The sequence below is a fragment of the Ranitomeya imitator genome, chromosome 2 (genome assembly GCF_032444005.1).
Source record: "Ranitomeya imitator isolate aRanImi1 chromosome 2, aRanImi1.pri, whole genome shotgun sequence".
NCBI lineage: Eukaryota > Metazoa > Chordata > Amphibia > Anura > Dendrobatidae > Ranitomeya > Ranitomeya imitator.
In genome coordinates this window covers 450,049,276-450,070,276 of record NC_091283.1, presented here as the reverse complement: position 1 = coordinate 450,070,276, position 21,001 = coordinate 450,049,276, and the positions used below count along the sequence as shown (strand labels likewise).

Here is a 21,001-nt window from a genome sequence, read left to right as displayed (position 1 = left end):
GGGCAAGGTGCTGTGTGCAGGGTACGATGGGCAAGGTGCGGTGGGCAGGGTACGGTGTGCAGGGTACAGTGTGCCATCTCATGAGGATTTCATATCCTGATGGTCCTACATGATAGGTTCAAGGAGAACTGATCTGTTACTACAGCAGCAGTTGGCATCAATGTGTCTGTTTTATTCATCCCCTCTTTGGCACATTTGTGCCTGTCTGATGCTTTTGTGACCAGATGTCCAACGTTAGTAAAAGAGGATTACTTTTAGGCTATGCCATGTGTATCACATGGGTGAAGGCCATATCGCTGTGGTCTAAGGATGAGCAGATTCTCTCCAATCACCCCGAGACATTTGGTGAATCAAATATGCAGTATTATACTCTGAGGTCTAGCGCTATATACCCCTGTGTGTATGGTGGGAGTTCTGCACACCCCTCACCTTCCGCCGTGGTCACAGAGGTTAGTAGGGTGATGGTGCCCTGGGGTCACACTGTGATTACACTGAGGCTGCTATATAGTCTGATCGCTTTACATGCGGACTGTGCTGTGGTTTGTGGTGCGGGTTTCTCTAGATGCTCCTCCATCAATAGAATTCCCTTCAATCTGCAGTGTGTTTTCTGCGACTGTTTATTTTACTCACTTACATAACGCCATTAATTCAACAGCGCTTTACAGACATCATCATCACTGTCCTCATTGGGGCTCACAATCTAGATTCCCTATTTGGAGTACTGGAGGAAATCCCTGCAAACACTGGGAGAACATATAAACTCCTTAAAGATGTTTTACATGGTGGGATTTAAAGCCAGGACCCCAATTCCACTAAGCCACCGTGCTGCCCTATGTGTTATATGGTGGCCACTGATATGATCATCTATATAATCGTCTAAGGTCCACTTCCGTCTATCTGTCACGAAAATCCTGTGTCGCTGATTGGTCGCAGCCGGCCAGGCGCGACCAATCAGCAACATTGGCGCAGGATTTAAATCACGCTTCGCTGATTAGTCGCACCCAGCTGGACGCGACCAATCAGTGACAGGCGCAGTCCGGCCGCAAATTGGCGCTGGACTTGAACCACACTTCGCTGATCGGCCAGCCGGGCACGACCAATCAGCGATATTGGCACGAAATGTAACCCCCACTCACAGCACAATGTACATAAATATTCTAGAATACCCGATGCGTTAGAATCGGGCCACCACCTAGTGTGCATATATATATATACAGTGCAGACCAAAAGTTTGGACACACCTCATTTAAAGAATTTTCTGTATTTTCATGACTATGCAAATTGTACATTCACACTGAAGGCATCAAAACTATGAATTAACACAGGTGGAATTATATACTTAACAAAAAAGTGTGAAACAACTGAAATTATGTCTTGTATTCTAGGTTCTTCAAAGTAGCCACCTTTTGCTTTGATGACTGCTTTGCACACTCTTGGCATTCTCTTGATGAGCTTCAAGAGGTTTGACAATAAATGGCTTCACCCAACCAGTAACATACTCAAAAAAATAAAGGGAACTCTAAAATACCACTTTCTAGATATCATTGAATTAAATATTCCTTTTGCAAATCTTTATTAATTACATAGTGAAATGCGTTGAGAACCATGAAACATGAAAATGATTAATGCAAATCAAAATTTATATCCCATGGAGGACTAGATTTGGACTGATACTCAAAATCAAAGTGGAAAATCAAATTACAGGCTCATCCAACTTCAGTAAAAATGCCTGAAGACAAGAAAAATTATGCTCAGTAGTGTAAATGCTTTCACCCCTAGAGATACAGTAGCATGAGGCAGCATTTACAACCCACAGAAATTTCTCAGGTAGTGCAGCTCATCCAGGATGCACATCAATGAGATCTGTGACAAGAAGGGTAAGTGTGTCTTTCAGCACAGTGTCCAGAGCATGGAGCAGACACCTAGGAGAAAGGCCAGTACACCAAAAGATGTGGAGGGGGTCGTAGGAGGGCAACAACCAAGCAGCAAAACTTCTACCCCATCCTTTGTGCAAGGAGGAGCAGTGCCAGAGCCCTGCAAAATGATCTCCAGCAGGCCACTAACATTTATGTGTCTGCTCAAACTGTTAGAAACAGACTCCATGAGGGCCCAACACCCCCAAGCAGTTGTTGTGGCCATTTTCCCTGAGTCACCTGCACAGGAAACCATGGAACTGCGGGGGGCTCTGGCCTGTCACAAAATGTCAGCAGAGCCCCCCGCAATTCCATGGTTTCCTGTGCGGAGACACCGGCAGCAGCACCGGACAGCCCCGCAGCAGCGCCAGACACCCAATCATCCCAGCTTGCAGCAATGGTACCGGTAAGGTATATCCGCATTATAAGACACACCCCCATTTCCCCAAAAAATGTTGGGAAAAAAAGTGCATCTTATAATCTGCAAAATAAGGTATATATAATGGATATAATTCATCTGCCGTGCGTACAGTAAAATCAGAGTGACAGGAAAATATATATATATCTATAATTGTCTAAGGGTCACTTCCGTCTGTCTTTCTGTCAGTCTTTCTTTCTGTCACGGATATTCATTGGTTGCGGCCTCTGTCTGTCATGGAAATCCAAGTCGCTGATTGGTGGTGGCAAAACGCCCACGACCATTGCCATGACCAATCGTCGACGGGCACAGTCTGGCGGCAACATGGCCGCTCCTTCCTCCCAGCAGTCAGTGCCCGCTCCATACTCCCCTCCAGTCAGCCCTCACACAGGGTTAATGGCAGCGTTAATGGACCGCGTTATACCGCGGTGTAACACACTCCATTAACGCAGCTATTAACCCTGTGTGACCAACTTTTTACTATTGATGATGCCTATGCAGCATCAATAATAAAAAGATCTAATGTTACAAATAATAATAATAAAAAAAAAACGTTATTCTCACCCTCCGACGTGCGCGGTGTCTTCGGCAGTGCAAGCGGCTGGCTCCGGTGCCAAGGATGCTATGCGAGAAGGACTTTCCATGACGTCACGGTCATGTGACCGCAACGTCATCACAGGTCCTGCGCTCATACCAACCTTGGGACCGGACGCTGCCGCGTGCACTGCACACAGGTGCCAGGACTTCAAGGGGCCCCTTGGAAGGTGAGTATATGTTTATTTTAAGTCTTTTTTAACCTGTTACATATGTGTCTGGGCAATATACCACGTGACTGGCCAATATACTCCGTGTCTGTGCTGAATACTACGTGGCTCTGTGCTGTATACTACGTCGCTGTGCAATATGCTACGTCGCTGGGCAATATACTACGTGGCTGGGCAATATACTACGTAACTGGGCAATATACTACGTGGCTGGGCAATATACTACGTGGCTTGGCAATATACTACGTGGCTGGGCAATATACTACGTGGCTGGGCAATGTATTGTACTATGTAGCTGGGCAAAAACCAATAGAAAAAAAGCAGCATAAAGTCCAGATAAATATGTATAACAAACTTTATTAATAATAATTCCAGGTTTAAAAACGACAGGGGGAAATAATCCCTGTGCTGTACTCAGCACGCACCTACATGAACAGGGGACAGGTGCCTACAGTGTAAGTATATCCACATTGTAACCGAGACAGGTATCACAGAAAAATCAAAGTGACTGTGCAAGTAAATAAAGTACAAACACCTGCATTAAACACGCAGGTCCAGAGGATTGTATAAAAAAGCACATACACAATGAATAAAGCTAATATTATTATTATTATTATTATTTATTATTATAGCGCCATTTATTCCATGGCGCTTTACATGTGAGGAGGGGTATACATAATAAAACAAGTACAATAATCTTGAAAAATACAAGTCACAACTGGTACAGGAGGAGAGAGGACCCTGCCCGCGAGGGCTCACAATCTACAAGGGATGGGTGAGGATACAGTAGGTGAGGGTAGAGCTGGCCGTGCAGCGGTTTGGTCAATCGGTGGTTACTGCAGGTTGTAGGCTTGTCGGAAGAGGTGGGTCTTCAGGTTCTTTTTGAAGGTTTCGATGGTAGGCGAGAGTCTGATATGTTGTGGTAGAGCATTCCAGAGTAGGGGGGATGCACGAGAGAAATCTTGTATGCGATTGTGGGAAGAGGAGATAATAGGGGAGTAGAGAAGGAGATCTTGTGAGGATCGGAGGTTGCGTGCAGGAAAGTACCGGGAGACGAGGTCACAGATGTAATATACATACCGGTCAGTGTAAAAAAAATCTCGGCGTGGACTGGCACCTCACCCCTGTCCCCCCCGACGCGCGTTTCGGCTATTGCCTTTCTCAAGGGGTACATAAGCATAGCGCTGGGTTTAATATATAGTAAAGGGAAGCACACACTGGTGGGGGTGTAATTAGCAGGCTGACCAATCACCACATAGAGCCTAAACACTCTGCACCCAATACACCTGAACGCCACTCATCAGGGAACACATGGGGCCCCATGCGTCTCCAAAGAGAGAGCGTCATGCGATCGGGGACAGAGGAAATGACTGCAAATGGCTATGTAATCATAATGCGTCCGCACCTGCGCACATCGCGCCGGACGGACATATAGATGTGGACACAGAACATACCCATAACAGCGGCCATATTCTTGAAGCCTGACATGCGCAAAGGGAATGGAGACTACAGATGGCTACGTAGTCATGGTACGCCCGCGCCTGCGCACATCGCATTCGGCGGCCATAAAACTATAGGCCAAGTCCTTACTCAGCACTGCGGCCATGTTACTAGAGCCAGACATGCGCAGACAATGCGGTGCGGCCATGTTGGAAAGGTAACAGCACGGCCACCTTATTAAAGCCAGGCATATGCAGACAGAAACAAAGCGGCCGCACCTATATATACACTATCTCCACACCACCAAGGCCGGTCATGCGCAGATGAAAAAGCGCAGCCATATTGGTAGGTGCCAAAGATAACACCTAAGGGCAGAAAACATAGCCAAACATAGAAAAAATAAAGAATAAGAATAAGGATAGATGGCCATATTGACCATAGCAGTCATAAAAGACATATGGGCAAGATAACAGAAGGCGGAATACCCCAAAAATTATATGGAACAGTACGCTACCGTGCCAATACACACATCGCACAAAAACAGTGGCAATGTATATATCATCGACGAAGCCCGCTAATTAGAGATCCACCAAAACACATAAGAACAGGAGACACAAAAACACATTATAGTACAATATCAGAAGATGAGATGCACGAAATACAAACCACCATACTAGATATCTATACAGACGAACGTTTGAAAAGACTTGCTAGAGCTCAACATATGAGGATAATTATAGATGGTACTGGGCAAGATAAGATGGTCTGAATACGGGATAACAGTCTCATGTACCAATGCATATACGGAAAAAAGGGGGGAGGCATGTCCGAGAAAGTAATAATAGTAGTATGTATAGTATAGTCCAGGTGGATCTGTAGTATGCATATAAATTGTCCCAATAGATTTCTTCGACCAACCTGGTCATATGTTGCTCAAGACTTCATATATCTTCCAACAAGCTGGTTATCCTGCTCCCAAGTAGGCGGCCAAACAAGCGTCCTAAACGTGCCACAGCTATCAATACTAAGAAAGAAAACAAAAAACCCATTAAAATCACATGCATGCGGAGGCACACACAGGGAAACACACAGAAACCGGCGGACTACAAAAATGGGGCAAACGAAATATTTTCATTTAAACCCTCCGGGTGGATGGTCTGGAGGCGCCATATCCACTGCGTCTCCAATTTCGCAAGCCTTTTCGATAATTGGCCACCCCTGATATTAATTTTTAGAGTAACGATTCCTCTAACCCTCAGCAGTGATGCATTGCACCCATGGAAATCTCTGAAATGCCTAGGCAATGTTTTTAACGTGGAGGAATCCACGTGGCCACTGGCCGCCTGTATCCCCAGAACGTGTTCCCTCACACGGACCTTAAATAGACGGGTAGTCAGACCTACATAAATAAGTCCACACGGACAGGTGGCATAGTAGATCACATATCGTGTATTGCACGAAATATGTGATCTAATCGAGTAAGTTCTGACACCCTTAGAGTCCATGAAAGTATCACAGGTATCCACGTTGGGGCAGGCGACACAGCGGCCACACGGACGACATCCAGGTCCAGGAGCAAATCTCTCCAAGAAGGTTGGAGGATGCTGGCTCACATAATGGCTCCGAACTAGGCAGTCACGGAGATTCCTAGCCCGTCTAAATGTCAATAAGGGCCGGGTTGGGAGGAATTTCCCGATAATCGGATCTACCTTTAGGATGGGCCATGCCTTTTCCAACACATGGCGTATCCGATCTGATTGCAGGCTGAAGGTGGTGATGAATCTGGTCTTTTCATTGACACCTACAGCAGAACGTCTAGGGGGACCATAGATCAAACTATCCCTCGAGGTATGTTTTGCACGCAGATAGGCTCTTTTAATGGACCTCCCACTATATCCACGTTCCCTAAATCTGAGGCGAAGTTCCTCCGCTCGTTTTTCAAAATCACCCATATCAGAGCAAATGCGTTTCAAGCGGAGGAATTGCCCCACAGGGATCGATTTAACCATGTGTCTTGGGTGTCCAGAGGTGGCATGTAGCAGGGTGTTAGTTGATGTTTTCTTACGGAATATGTCCGTATTTAGGATACCCCTGCTCTCTCTCTTTATCGTGACGTCCAAAAAATCAATAGAATCGGCATCTGATACAAACATAATATGAATATTCAGATCGTTACTGTTCAGGAGAGACATAAATTGCGCCAGGTCGACGGATGTGCCCTGCCAGATGAAGAAGACATCATCGATATATCGTGCCCATAAAGGAACACGATCAATCGATCCCTGTTCATCTGACAGGGGGAGGTCCCTCTCCCACAGCCCCAGGAAAAGATCCGCATACGCGGGCGCAAAAGCCGCCCCCATAGTGGTCCCCTGGAGCTGCAGGTAGAAGGACCCCTTAAAAACAAAAAAGTTATGAGTGAGGGTGAACTCTAGAAGTTCCAGCAGAAGCGATCTCATACCCATAGACAGTGATGAAGTATCCAAAAAATATCTTACAGCATGAATGCTGTCGCTATGTCTAATATTGGTGTATAGAGATTCGACATCCGCTGAAACTAATAGAGAACCACCCTCCAAACACAATCCGTCGACCCTACGCAACAGATCCCCCGTATCCAACAGAAAAGAGCGGAGGTTACAGACAAGGGGCTGATATGTGATCTACTATGCCACCTGTCCGTGTGGACTTATTTATGTAGGTCTGACTACCTGTCTATTTAAGGTCCGTGTGAGGGAACACGTTCTGGGGATACAGGATTCCTCCACGTTAAAAACATTGCCTAGGCATTTCAGAGATTTCCACGGGTGCAATGCATCACTGCTGAGGGTTAGAGGAATCGATACTCTAAAAATTAATATCAGGGGTGGCCAATTATCGAAAAGGCTTGCGAAATTGGAGACGCAGTGGATATGGCGCCTCCAGACCATCCACCTGGAGGGTTTAAATGAAAATATTTCGTTTGCCCCATTTTTGTAGTCCGCCGGTTTCTGTGTGTTTCCCTGTGTGTGCCTCCGCATGCATGTGATTTTAATGGGTTTTTTGTTTTCTTTCTTAGTATTGATAGCTGTGGCACGTTTAGGACGCTTGTTTGGCCGCCTACTTGGGAGCAGGATAACCAGCTTGTTGGAAGATATATGAAGTCTTGAGCAACATATGACCAGGTTGGTCGAAGAAATCTATTGGGACTCTTTATATGCATACTACGGATCCACCTGGACTATACTATACATACTACTATTATTACTTTCTCGGACATGCCTCCCCCCTTTTTTCCGTATATGCATTGGTACATGAGACTGTTATCCCGTATTCAGACCATCTTATCTTGCCCAGTACCATCTATAATTATCCTCATATGTTGAGCTCTAGCAAGTCTTTCCGTCTGTATAGATATCTAGTATGGTGGTTTGTATTTCGTGCATCTCATCTTCTGATATTGTACTATAATGTGCTTTTGTGTCTCCTGTTCTTATGTGTTTTGGTGGATCTCTGTCACGCCCTACAGACGTGTCTATCGGGTGGACCCACTGGACCGCAAATACAGCGGTTACTGATACAAGGAAGGGAGAACCAGACCAGGAAAGCAGGTTCAAACGCTTTATTGTACAGTAATAAAAACACTAGGGGAGACACCCCAAAGGAAGGCCACAGGGCCACAACACCAGAAAGCCTCTAAGGAGACCAAGGCTTGGAGTGACCCCTATACAGGGATTTCCCCTAGACCACCAATAGAGGGTCCGATGAGGCAGACACCTGTGTTAAACCGACCTAGGAGGTAGGAAGAAAAGAATAAACAAAACAGGGCTGAATGTGGAACTTGGAAGCAGGAAGAAGACTGCAGGGAACCACACGGGATACTGGACTCAGGATGCTGTGGAGACCAGACTCGATCCTAGGGAAAAAAGGAACACAGCGTAAGACAGGCAAAATGGACTGATAAGCCTAGCAGGATCAGACCTGGAGCAGCAACTTCAGGATAATAGAAGTTGCCCAGGCGGCGTCCAGGAGTGACTGAGATCCTTATATACCTCCAGCCTCCAGGTAATAGGCCGGGAGGAGGGGCAGTGAGTAGGGAGGGACTGACCCTTTAAGAAGCCAGAGAGCTCACCTGCCCGCCCCCTATGCACTCCCTAGGAGAGGGAGAGAAAGGAGGAAGTGCAGCAGACATGGGAGCAAGGACCCGGGCAGCATGTCTGCAGGGACGGACCCCGGAGCGCCGGCGGACGACCGGAGCGTGACCCTGCTGGCTAAGGACAGGACCAGAAGAGGTAAGAGCAGGCGGGGAAGAGAAAGAAGGCGCCCCGGACTGCGAGGTGGTGACAATCTCTAATTAGCGGGCTTCGTCGATGATATATACATTGCCACTGTTTTTGTGCGATGTGTGTATTGGCACGGTAGCGTACTGTTCCATATAATTTTTGGGGTATTCCGCCTTCTGTTATCTTGCCCATATGTCTTTTATGACTGCTATGGTCAATATGGCCATCTATCCTTATTCTTATTCTTTATTTTTTCTATGTTTGGCTATGTTTTCTGCCCTTAGGTGTTATCTTTGGCACCTACCAATATGGCTGCGCTTTTTCATCTGCGCATGACCGGCCTTGGTGGTGTGGAGATAGTGTATATATAGGTGCGGCCACTTTGTTTCTGTCTGCATATGCCTGACTTTAATAAGGTGGCCGTGCTTTTGCCTTTCCAACATGGCCGCACCGCATTGTCTGCGCATATCTGGCTCTAGTAACATGGCCGCAGTGCTGAGTAAGGACTTGGTCTATAGTTTTATGGCCGCCGGATGCGATGTGCACAGGCGCGGGCGTACCATGACTACGTAGCCATCTGTAGTCTCCATTCCCTTTGCCCATGTCAGGCTTCAAGAATATGGCCGCTGTGATGGGTATGTTCTGTGTCCACATCTATATGTCCGTCCGAAGCGATGTGCGCAGGTGCGGACGCATTATGATTACATAGCCATTTGCAGTCATTTCCTCTGTCCCCGATCGCATGACGCTATCTCTTTGGAGACGCATGGGGCCCCATGTGTTCCCTGATGAGTGGCGTTCAGGTGTATTGGGTGCAGAGTGTTTAGGCTCTATGTGGTGATTGGTCAGCCTGCTAATTACACCCCCACCAGTGTGTGCTTCCCTTTACTATATATTAACCCCTTCCCGACCTTTGACGCATACGCTGCGTCATGAAAGTCGGTGCCATTCCGACCCATGACGCAGCATATGCGTCATGGAAAGATCGCGTCCCTGCAGGCCGGTGAAAGGGTTAACTCCCATTTCACCCGATCTGCAGGGACAGGGGGAGTGGTAGTTTAGCCCAGGGGGGGTGGCTTCACCCCCTCGTGGCTACGATCGCTCTGATTGGCTGTTGAAAGTGAAACTGCCAATCAGAGCGATTTGTAATATTTCACCTAAAAAACTGGTGAAATATTACAATCCAGCCATGGCCGATGCTGCAATATCATCGGCCATGGCTGGAAACACTTATGTGCACCCACCCCACCCCTCCGATCGCCCCCCCAGCCCCCCGATCTGTGGTCCGCTCCCCTCCGTCCTGTGCTCCGCTCCCCCGTCCTCCTGTCCGCTTCCCCCGTGCACCAATCACACCCCCCGCGCTCCAATCAAACCCCCCCGCACTCCGATCCCCCCCCGCACACAGCGACCCCCCCCCGTGCTCCGATCCACCCCCCCCGCACAGCGATCCCTCACCCCGTGCTCCAATCCTCCCCCGTGCTCCAATCCTCCCTCCCGTGTTCCGATCCACCCCCCCCATGCTCCGATCCACCCCCCCGTGCTCCGACGCCCCCCCCCCGTGCCCTGATCTCCCCCCCTTATACTTACCTGGCCGCCCGAGGTCCGTCCGTCTTCTTTCCTGGGCGCCGCCATCTTCCAAAATGGCGGGCGCATGTGCAGTGCGCCCGCCGAATCTGCCGGCCGGCAGATTCGTTCCAGAGTGAATTTTGATCACTGAGATATAACCTATCTCAGTGATCAAAATAAAAAAAATAGTAAATGACCCCCCCCTTTGTCACCCCCATAGATAGGGACAATAAAAAAAATAAAGAATTTTTTTTTTTTCACTAAGGTTGGGGTAAGAACTAGGGTTAGGGTTAGGGGTAGGGTTAGGGGTAGGGTTAGGGGTAGGGTTAGGGGTAGGGTTAGGGGTAGGGTTAGGGTTTCGGTATGTGCACACATATTCTGGTCCTATGCGGATTTTTCCGCAGCGGATTTGAAAAATCCACAGTGCTAAACCGCTGCCGATTTATCGTGGATTTACCGCGGTTTTTCTGCACATTTCACTGCGGTTTTACAACTGCGATTTTCTATTGGAGCAGTTGTAAAACCGCTGCGGAATCCGCAGAAAGAAGTGACATGCTGCGGAATGTAAACCGCTGCGTTTCCGTGCAGTTTTTCCGCAGCATGTGTACAGCGATTTTTGGTTCCCATAGGTTCACATTGAACTGTAAACTCATGGGAAACTGCTGCGGATCCGCAGCATTTTCTGCAGCGTGTGCACATACCTTTAGAATTAGGCTATGTGCACACGGTGCGGATTTGGCTGAGGATCCGCAGCAGTGTTCCATCAGGTTTACAGTACCATGTAAACATATGGAAAACCAAATCCGCTGTGCCCATGGTGCGGAAAATACCGCGCGGGAACGCTGCGTTGTATTTTCCACAGCATGTCAATTCTTTGTGCGGATTCTGCAGCGTTTTACACCTGTTCCTCAATAGGAATCCGCAGGTGAAATCCGCACAAAAAACACTGGCAATCCGCGGTAAATCCGCAGGTAAAACGTAGTGCCTTTTACCCGCGGATTTTTCAAAAATGGTGCTGAAAAATCTCATACGAATCCGCAACGTTGGCACATAGCCTTAGGGTTGGGTTGGAATTAGGGTTGTGGTTAGGGTTAGGGGTGTGTTGGGGTTAGGGTTGTGGTTAGGGGTGTGTTGGGGTTAGGGTTGTGATTAGGGTTATGGCTACAGTTGGGATTAGGGTTAGGGGTGTGTTGGGGTTAGCGTTGGAGGTAGAATTGAGGGGTTTCCACTGTTTAGGCACTTCAGGGGGTCTCCAAACGCAACATGGCGCCACCATTGATTCCAGCCAATCTTGTATTCAAAAATTCAAATGGTGCTCCCTCACTTCCGAACCCCGACGTGTGCCCAAACAGTGGTTTACCCCCACATATGGGGTACCAGCATACTCAGGACAAACTGCGCAACAATTACTGGGGTCCAATTTCTCCTGTTACCCTTGACAAAATAAAAAATTGCTTGCTAAAACATCATTTTTGAGGAAAGAAAAATGATTTTTTATTTTCACGGCTCTGCGTTGTAAACGTCTGTGAAGCACTTGGGGGTTCAAAGTGCTCACCACATATCTAGATAAGTTCGTTTGGGGGTCTAGTTTCCAAAATGGGGTCACTTGTGGGGGGTTTCTACTGTTTAGGCACACCAGGGGCTCTGCAAACGCAACGTGACGCCCGCAGACCATTCCATCAAAGTCTGCATTTCAAAAGTCACTACTTCCCTTCTGAGCCCCCACGTGTGCCCAAACAGTGGTTTACCCCCACACATGGGGTATCAGCGTACTCAGGAGAAACTGGACAACAACTTTTGTGGTCCAATTTCTCCTGAAACCCTTGGGAAAATAAAAAATTCTGGGCTAAAAAATTATTTTGAGGAAAGAAAACGTATTTATTATTTTCACTGCTCTGTGTTATGAACTTCTGTGAAGCACTTGGGGGTTCAAAGTGCTCACCTCACATCTAGATAAGTTCCTTTCGGGGTCTAGTTTCCAAAATGGGGACACTTGTGGGGGGTTTCTACTGTTTAGCCACATCAGGGGCTCTGCAAACGCAATGTGACGCCCACAGAGCATTCCATCAAAGTCTGCATTTCAAAACGTCACTACTTCACTTCCGAGCCCCAGCATGTGCCTAAACAGTGGTTTACCCCCACATATGGGGTATCAGCGTACTCAGGAGAAACTGGACAACAACTTTTGGGGTCAAATTTCTCCTGTTACCCTTGGGAAAATAAAAAATTGCGGGCTAAAATTCATTTTTGAGAAAATAATTTTTTTTTTTATTTTCATGGCTCTGCGTTATAAACTTCTGTGAAGCACTTGAGGGTTCAAAGTGCTCACTACACATCTAGATTAGTTCCTTTGGGGGTCTAGTTTCCAAAATGGGGTAATTTGTGGGGGATCTCCAATGTTTAGGCACACAGGGGCTCTCCAAACGCGACATGGTGTCCGCTAATGATTGGAGATAATTTTCCATTTTAAAAGCCAAATGGCGTGCCTTCCCTTCTGAGCCCTGCCGTGCGCCCAAACAGTGGTTTACCCCCACATATGGGGTATCTGCATACTCAGGACAAACTGGACAACAACATTTGTGGTCCAATTTCTCCTATTACCATTGGCAAAATAGGAAATTCCAGGCTAAAAAATCATTTTTGAGAAAAGAAAAATTATTTTTTATTTTCATGGCTCTGCATTATAAACTTCTGTGAAGCACCTGGGGGTTTAAAGTGCTCAGTATGCATCTAGATAAGTTCCTTGGGGGGTCTAGTTTCCAAAATGGGGTCACTTGTGGGGGAGCTCCATTGCATAGGCACACAGGGGCTCTCCAAATGCGACATGGTGTCCGCTAACAATTGGAGCTAATTTTCCATTCAAAAAGTTAAAAGGCGCTCCTTCCCTTCCAAGCCCTGCCGTGCGCCCAAACAGTGGTTTACCCCCACATATGAGGTATCGGCGTACTCAGGACAAATTGGACAACAACTTACGTGGTTCAGTTTCTCCTTTTACCATTGGGAAAATAAAAAAATTGTTGCTGAAAAATCATTTTTGTGACTAAAAAGTTAAATGTTCATTTTTTCCTTCCATGTTGCTTCTGCTGCTGTGAAGCACCTGAAGGGTTAATAAACTTCTTGAATGTGGTTTTGTGCACCTTGAGGGGTGCAGTTTTTAGAATGGTGTCACTTTTGGGTATTTTCAGCCATATAGACCCCTCAAACTGACTTCAAATGTGAGGTGGTCCCTAAAAAAAATGGTTTTGTAAATTTCGTTGTAAAAATGAGAAATCGCTGGTCAAATTTTAACCCTTATAACTTCCTAGCAAAAAAAAATTTTGTTTCCAAAATTGTGCTGATGTAAAGTAGACGTGTGGGAAATGTTATTTATTAACTATTTTGTGTCACATAACTCTCTGGTTTAACAGAATAAAAATTCAAAATGTGAAAATTGCGAAATTTTCAAAATTTTCGCCAAATTTCCGTTTTTATCACAAATAAACACAGAATTTATTGACCTAAATTTACCACTAACATGAAGCCCAATATGTCACGAAAAAACAATCTCAGAACCGCTAGGATCCATTGAAGCGTTCCTGAGTTATTACCTCATGAAGGGACACTGGTCAGAATTGCAAAAAACGGCAAGGTCTTTAAGGTCAAAATAGGCTGGGTCATGAAGGAGTTAAACCCAGCGCTATGCTTATGTACCCCTTGAGAAAGGCAATAGCCGAAACGCGCGTCGGGGGGGACAGGGGTGAGGTGCCAGTCCACGCCGAGATTTTTTCTACACTGACCGGTATGTATATTAGCTTTATTCATTGTGTATGTGCTTTTTTATACAATCCTCTGGACCTGCGTGTTTAATGCAGGTGTTTGTACTTTATTTACTTGCACAGTCACTTTGATTTTTCTGTGATACCTGTCTCGGTTACAATGTGGATATAGTTACACTGTAGGCACCTGTCCCCTGTTCATGTAGGTGCGTGCTGAGTACAGCACGGGGATTATTTCCCCCTTTCGTTTTTAAACCTGGAATTATTATTAATAAAGTTTGTTATACATATTTATCTGGACTTTATGCTGCTTTTTTTCTATTGGTTTTTGTCGATTTCAATGCAGTGGTCCAATATGGTCCTTCCTTTGGTCCCATTTTCTTTGGATTGTATATACCCTATTTGGGTCCAATTATGATGCTGGTGACCTTACACTGTTCCACCTTAGTGCTCTACTTATGCAGCTGGGCAATATACTACGTGGCTGGGCAATATACTATGTGGTTGGGCAATATACTATGTGGCTGGGCAATATACTACGTGGACATGCATATTCTAGAATACCCAATGTGTTAGAATCGGGCCACCATCTAGTATATATATATATTGTAGCATGGCTAAAGCTTGTATAGTCGATGGGAGGTATGTATCACAGAGAAGGCTTGCCGCTGTGATGTAACCCGGAGTGTTTTGTTTAATACACATAAGGCAATAAGGAATTGTTTAGGATGTTTGGGTCCGGGTTACGGGTAGCTATGAGAGATGGGAGGGTCTGGCTACCCATATACCTCACCCCTGGGTAAGGGGCATAACCATGCCTATTTATGTTTGTTTCAGGACCTGTGGTGATGTCATAGCCACATGTCTAATCATGTGACGTTACTTCACCAATGGGTGTGGTTTCAGGCTACTTAATGGAGATGTGTAGCACATGGTGAGAGAGTGTGTTTGGAAGTCTGCCAGGGTGGACACACTTCCATGTGTCCTGGCTGGACACTGCATAGTGGCCTGTGTGTTGGACGGTTCCAAGTGGGGACAGACGTCCTGAACAACACACAGAGACCATCTTTAGGCTGGAGAGCCTACGTGCTGGACATAGCACGGTCTGTGTGCCCACAGACGTGAGAGAGAGCGGAGCTCTATTATGGACATTGAGGAAACATCGATCTGAAGTAAGACTGTTTACCTGTTGTTCCTGTCTTGCTGGTTTATGGAGCAATAAACCTGAGAACTTTTAAAGAAACGTGTCTCCTGAGTGTCACCCGCCGCACCTAAGCGAGTGTCCCCTAGACCCGTAGCGGGTGAAACGCTACAATATATACTGCTCAAAAAAATAAAGGGTACACTTAAACAACAGAATATAACTGTTACACTGCCGCTGCCTCGGGTGCCTTCTCATACTCACCAGTCCACGGCGTCCCGTCAGGTGCCTTCTCATACTCACCAGTCCACGGCTTCCCGGCGCGCTTCTGCTTCTCCTGCTACTTCCGGTCTCCTGCGCGTTCGTCCCTCTCTGTCTCTCCTCGGGTGCGCACGCGCTACAGATCTTACTGCGCGCACAGCGCTCGTTGATTCTGCCGCTTCCTCCTCTCTATGCCCCTGGAGGACCCTGACCTGGAAGGTACGCTGCCGCTCTGCATATCAGGCCGCCTCTTCCGTTTGGCGGTGCCTGATTATCATTTGTATCCTTGCAAGTGACTCTGGCACAGTGTCCCTCGGCGTTCTGTCTGCAGCTAGCCTCCGTCTTGGTTTTCCTAGCTAGACTGTCTTTGTTTAACCACCGCTCTCTCCTTTGTTTTCCTTCCAGCTCCGGTCTACCTGTGTCTCCTCTCCCTCAGAGTTCCCGTATGTCTGTGCTGTCTCCTGCCCGTACCCTCACCTTGTCCGCTGGTTCGTTTCTCACCTCTCCTAGCACTCCCGTCCCCTTGTCATTACCTTCCACTTCCCTTACTCCGTACGTTTGTTTCCCTGTGCCTCTGTGTCCCTACCAGCTGCCATAGCAGTAGTCTCCCCAGGGCCTGCTCCTAACTCTCCCTTTATAGGGGGTGGTCTACATGGTCCCCTCGCCCAGGGGAGGTTCGCTGTTGCGGTCCAGTGGGTTCACCCTTAGTATTATCCCAGCTATCTGCGTAACAATAACTCCAAGTAAATCAAACTTCTGTGAAATCAAACTGTCCACTTAGGAAGCAACACTGACAATCAATTTCACATGCTGTTGTGCAAATGGAATAGACAACAGATGGAAATTATTGGCAATTATCAAGACACACTCAATAAAGGAGTCGTTCTGCAGGTGGGGACCACAGACCACATCTCAGTACCAATGCTTTCTGGCTGATGTTTTGGTCACTTTAGAATGTTGGTTTGCTTTCACACTCATGGCAGCATTAGACGGACTCTACAACCTACACAAGTGGCTCAGGTAGTGCAGCTCATCCAGGATGGCACATCAATGTGAGCTGTGGCAAGAACGTTTGCTGTGTCTGTCAGCGTAGTCAAATAAATAAGGCAGCACACTGTGGCACCAAAACCTGCAAACATGAAAATTGAATTGCATTACTGCACTAGAAATATGAAAAATTGAGAAAGTTTAGCGCATAAATTGGCCAATTTATGTGTACCTTGTAGCCACGTTAAGGCATTTCTTGTATACAAGGTCCTAGCAATGCCTTTCCTCTCTGAGAATAAAGTCTTCATCTGAATGGGAACCTAAAAGGGAGTCCTCTCTTTGACTAAAAATCTCTCTCTCTGTGGAGGGGTAGTGGACCTACTGTGATTAAAAACACCTGTGGCTAAAAGGAGGAGGCTCAGTCAGAAGGCTAATGAATACAAACTTGAAAAAACTGACCGTCACATCCAAACATAAACTAAGTGTGAACAGGTGCTGAACCTAGAGTCATCAACTCGTATACAGTCAAATAAATAAGGCAGCACACTGTGGTGCCAAAACCTGCAAACATGAAAATTGAATTGCATTACTGCACTAGAAATATGAAAAATTGAGAGTGTTTAGCGCATAAATTGGGCAATTTATGTGGACCTTGGAGCCAAAGGCTGGAGGCGCTACCAGGAGACAGGCCAGTACACCAGGAGATGTGGAAGGGGCCATAGGAGGCAACAACCCAGCAGCAGGAGGACCGCTACCTCAGCATTTGTGCGAGGAACACTGCCAGAGCCCTGCAAAATGACCTCCAGCAGGCCACAAATGTGCATGTGTCTGAGTGCCCGACATCCACAGATGGGGGTTGTGCTCTCAGCCCAACACCGTGCAGGAAGAATGGCATTTGCCACAACATCAGGATTGGCAACTTCGCCACTGGTGCCCTGTGCTCTTCACAGATGAAAGCAGGTTCACACTGAGCACGCGACAGACGTGACAGAGTCTGTAGATGCCGTGGAGAGTGATCTGCTGCCTGCAACATCCTTCAATATGACCGGTTTGGCAGTCGGTCAGTAATGGTGTGGGGTGGTATTTCTGTGGAGGGCCACACAGCCCTCCATGTGCTCACCAGAGGTAGCCTGACTGCCATTAGGTACCGAGATGGGATCCTCAGACCCTTTGTGAGACCATATGCTGGTGCGGTTGGCCCTGGGTTCCTCCTAATGCAGGACAATGCCAGACCTCATGTGGCTGGAGCGTGTCAGCAGTTCCTGCAAGATGAAGGCATTGAGGCTATGGACTGGCCCACCCTTTCCCCAGACCTGATTCCGATTGAACACATCTGGGACATCATGTCTCGCACCATCCACCAACGTCACGTTGCACCACAGACTGTCCAGGAGTTGGCGGATGCTTTTGTCCAGGTCTGGGAGGAGATCCCTCAGGAGACCATCCGCCGCCTCATCAGGAGCATGCCCAGGCATTGTAGGGAGGTCATACAGGCACGTGGAGGCCACACACACTACTGAGCATCATTTCCTTGTCGAGGCTTTTCCAATGAAGTTGTATCAGGCCTGTAACTTCATTTTCCACTTTGATTTTGAGCATCATACCAACTCAAGACCTCCATGGGATATTACCGTATATACTCGAGTATAAGCCGAGATTTTCAGCCCAAATGTTTGGGCTGAAACTGCCCCTCTCGGCTTATACTCGAGTCAAGGTGGGTGGCAGGGTCGGTGGGTGAGGGGGTGAGGGCGCTGAGGCATACTTACCTAGTCCCAGCGATCCTCGCGCTGTCCCTGCTGTCCCACGGTCTTCTGTGCTGCAGCTTCTTCCCCTCTTCAGCGGTCACGTGGGACCGCTCATTACAGAAATGAATAGGCGGCTCCACCTCCTATAGGGGTGGAGCCGCCTATTCATTTCTCTAATCAGCGCTGCCGGTGACCGCTGATTAGAGAAAGAAGCTGCGGCACCGAAGACCAGCTGTGACAGGCAGGGGGAGCCGGACGTCGGGACCAGGTAAGTATGTAATAGTCACCTGTCCGCGTTCCAGCCGCCGGGCGCCGCTCCATCTTCCCGGCGCCTCCATCTTCCCGGCGTCTGTGCTCTGACTGTTCAGGTCAGAGGGTGCGATGACGCATATAGTGTGCGCGGCGCCCTCTGCCTGATCAGTCAGCGCAGAGACGCCGGGAAGATGGAGACGCCGGGAAGATGGAGGCGCCGGAACGAGACGCCGGGAGCTGCAATCAAGAGAGGTGAGTATGGCTTTTTTTTTTTTTTTTTTTTAACTGCAGCAGCAGCGGCAATGGCACAGCTTTATATAGGTAACTATGAACGGTGCAGAGCACTATATGGGGCACAGCTATAGGGAACAATGAACAGTGCAGAGCACTGTATGGGGCACAGCTATAGGGAACAATGAACGGCATACCTCCCAAGTTTTGAAGACAGGAAAGAGGGACAAATTAGCGGCGCGCAACGTGCGCCGCGGCAAATTTTAGGCCACGCCTCTGACCACACCCATTCATAATTAGTCACACCCATATCCACGTCCCAACCACACCCATTTAGCATTGCTGATCACACTGTTTCATATACAATAATTATAAACAAAAAAATATGGCCACACGGTGCTCCATACTGTATAATGACCGCACATGATGCTCCATACTGTATAATGGCCACACATGATGCTCCATACTGTATAATGACTGCACATGATGCTCCATACTGTATAATGACCGCACATGATGCTCCATACTGTATTATGGCCGCACATGATGCTCCATAGTGTATAATGACCGCACATGATGCTCCATACTGTATAACGGCCGCACATGATGCTCAATACTGTATAATGACCGCACATGATGCTCCATACTGTATAATGGCCGCACATGATGCTCCATACTGTATAATGGCCGCACATGATGCTCCATACTGTATAACGGCCGCACATGATGCTCCATACTGTATAACGGCCGCACATGATGCTCCATACTGTATAACGGCCGCACATGATGCTCCATACTGTATAACGGCCGCACATGATGCTCCATACTGTATAACGGCCGCACATGATGCTCCATACTGTATAACGGCCGCACATGATGCTCCATACTGTATAACGGCCGCACATGATGCTCCATACTGTATATTGGCCGCACGATACTTCGTACCATATAATGGCCACACATAGCTACTCCTACACACGCGGCTGCGCTCCGTACACTTTGCACACGGCTCCGCTTCGTACACATGCACTCTGCTCCATACACCTCGCGCACACACACGTGGCTCCGCTCCATACACCTCGCACACACACGTGGCTCCGCTCCATACACCTCGCACACACACGTGGCTCCGCTCCATACACCTCGCACACACACGTGGCTCCGCTCCATACACCTCGTGCACACACACGTGGCTCCGCTCCATACACCTCGCACACACACGTGGCTCCGCTCCATACATCTCGTACAGACACGGCTCTGCTACATGCACACTGTAAACACCTCCTGACCCCACACACAAGGCATTACACGCCTTGTCAGCTCTACAGCACTGTATAGGGACCCCGCACATGTCACTGGCTGCAGTAATGTTGCAGCGATTGTTTCTCTCTAGTTGTGAATATCACCATTGATTTCGGTCTCTCTGTCCATTCCTGAGAGTTCAGGGCACACAGCCTGTCCGTCCATCCACCACCTGCTCTGCTGCTCTGTGTTACCAGCACATAGGAATTACAGCAATGGAAAATGTCTCTGAACTTCACCTATTTGTTGCTGTGTACAGACAGTGCTTTCTAGATTATTCAGCAATAATAAAGTGATTGTATTGATTGGCAGCACATTACCTCCTGCAGGACCATGTGGAAAGGTGGCAGCAACCAGCACAGCGAGCTGAGCCTGCCTTCTGCGAGTGTGCACAGGACCTGTGATGAGGTCACAGGAGGGGAGGAGTCAGGGCTCAGGGGTCACATGATCGGCAGATCGGGACCTCCGTGGATTGCAGGACTGAGGCAGCCATAGGGAAGGGTAAGGGCCTGGGGCATGGCTTAACTACACAAGGGGGCGTGTCGGTCCTGCTGTCTGCGGGATCAGAGCGTCCCGTGCGGGAGTGCGGGGCAAAGGCTGAAAACCGGGACAATCCTGCACAATGAGGGACGGTTGGGAGCTATGATGAACGGTGCAGAGCACTATATGAGGCACAGCTATAGGGAACTATGAACGGTGCAGAGCACTATATGGGGCACAGCTATAGGGAACAATGAACGGTGCAGAGCACTATATGAGGCACAGCTATAGGGAACTATGAACGGTGCAGAGCACTATATGAGGCACAGCTATAGGGAACAATGAACGGTGCAGAGCACTATATGAGGCACAGCTATAGGGAACTATGAACGGTGCAGAGCACTATATGAGGCACAGCTATAGGGAACTATGAACGGTGCAGAGCACTATATGGGGCACAGCTATAGGGAACAATGAACGGTGC

At 47.9% G+C, this 21,001-nt stretch overlaps 2 long non-coding RNA genes across 2 annotated transcripts in view; one reads left to right on the top strand and one right to left on the bottom strand.

Annotated features, from left to right (window-relative positions):
- Positions 1-8,121: 8,121 nt before the first annotated feature.
- Positions 8,122-20,423, bottom strand: LOC138664409 (uncharacterized). Its single transcript, XR_011318340.1, has 2 exons — positions 20,358-20,423; positions 8,122-8,430 (listed from the first exon to the last, which is right to left on the bottom strand). It is a non-coding gene; the product is annotated as an uncharacterized lncRNA (long non-coding RNA).
- The window catches only part of LOC138664408 (uncharacterized), a 79,903-nt gene continuing 67,578 nt past the window's right edge, over positions 8,677-21,001 (top strand). Inside the window, exon 1 of the long non-coding RNA XR_011318339.1 lies at positions 8,677-8,806. This is a non-coding gene — a long non-coding RNA (uncharacterized lncRNA). The remainder of the gene's footprint in view (positions 8,807-21,001) is intronic.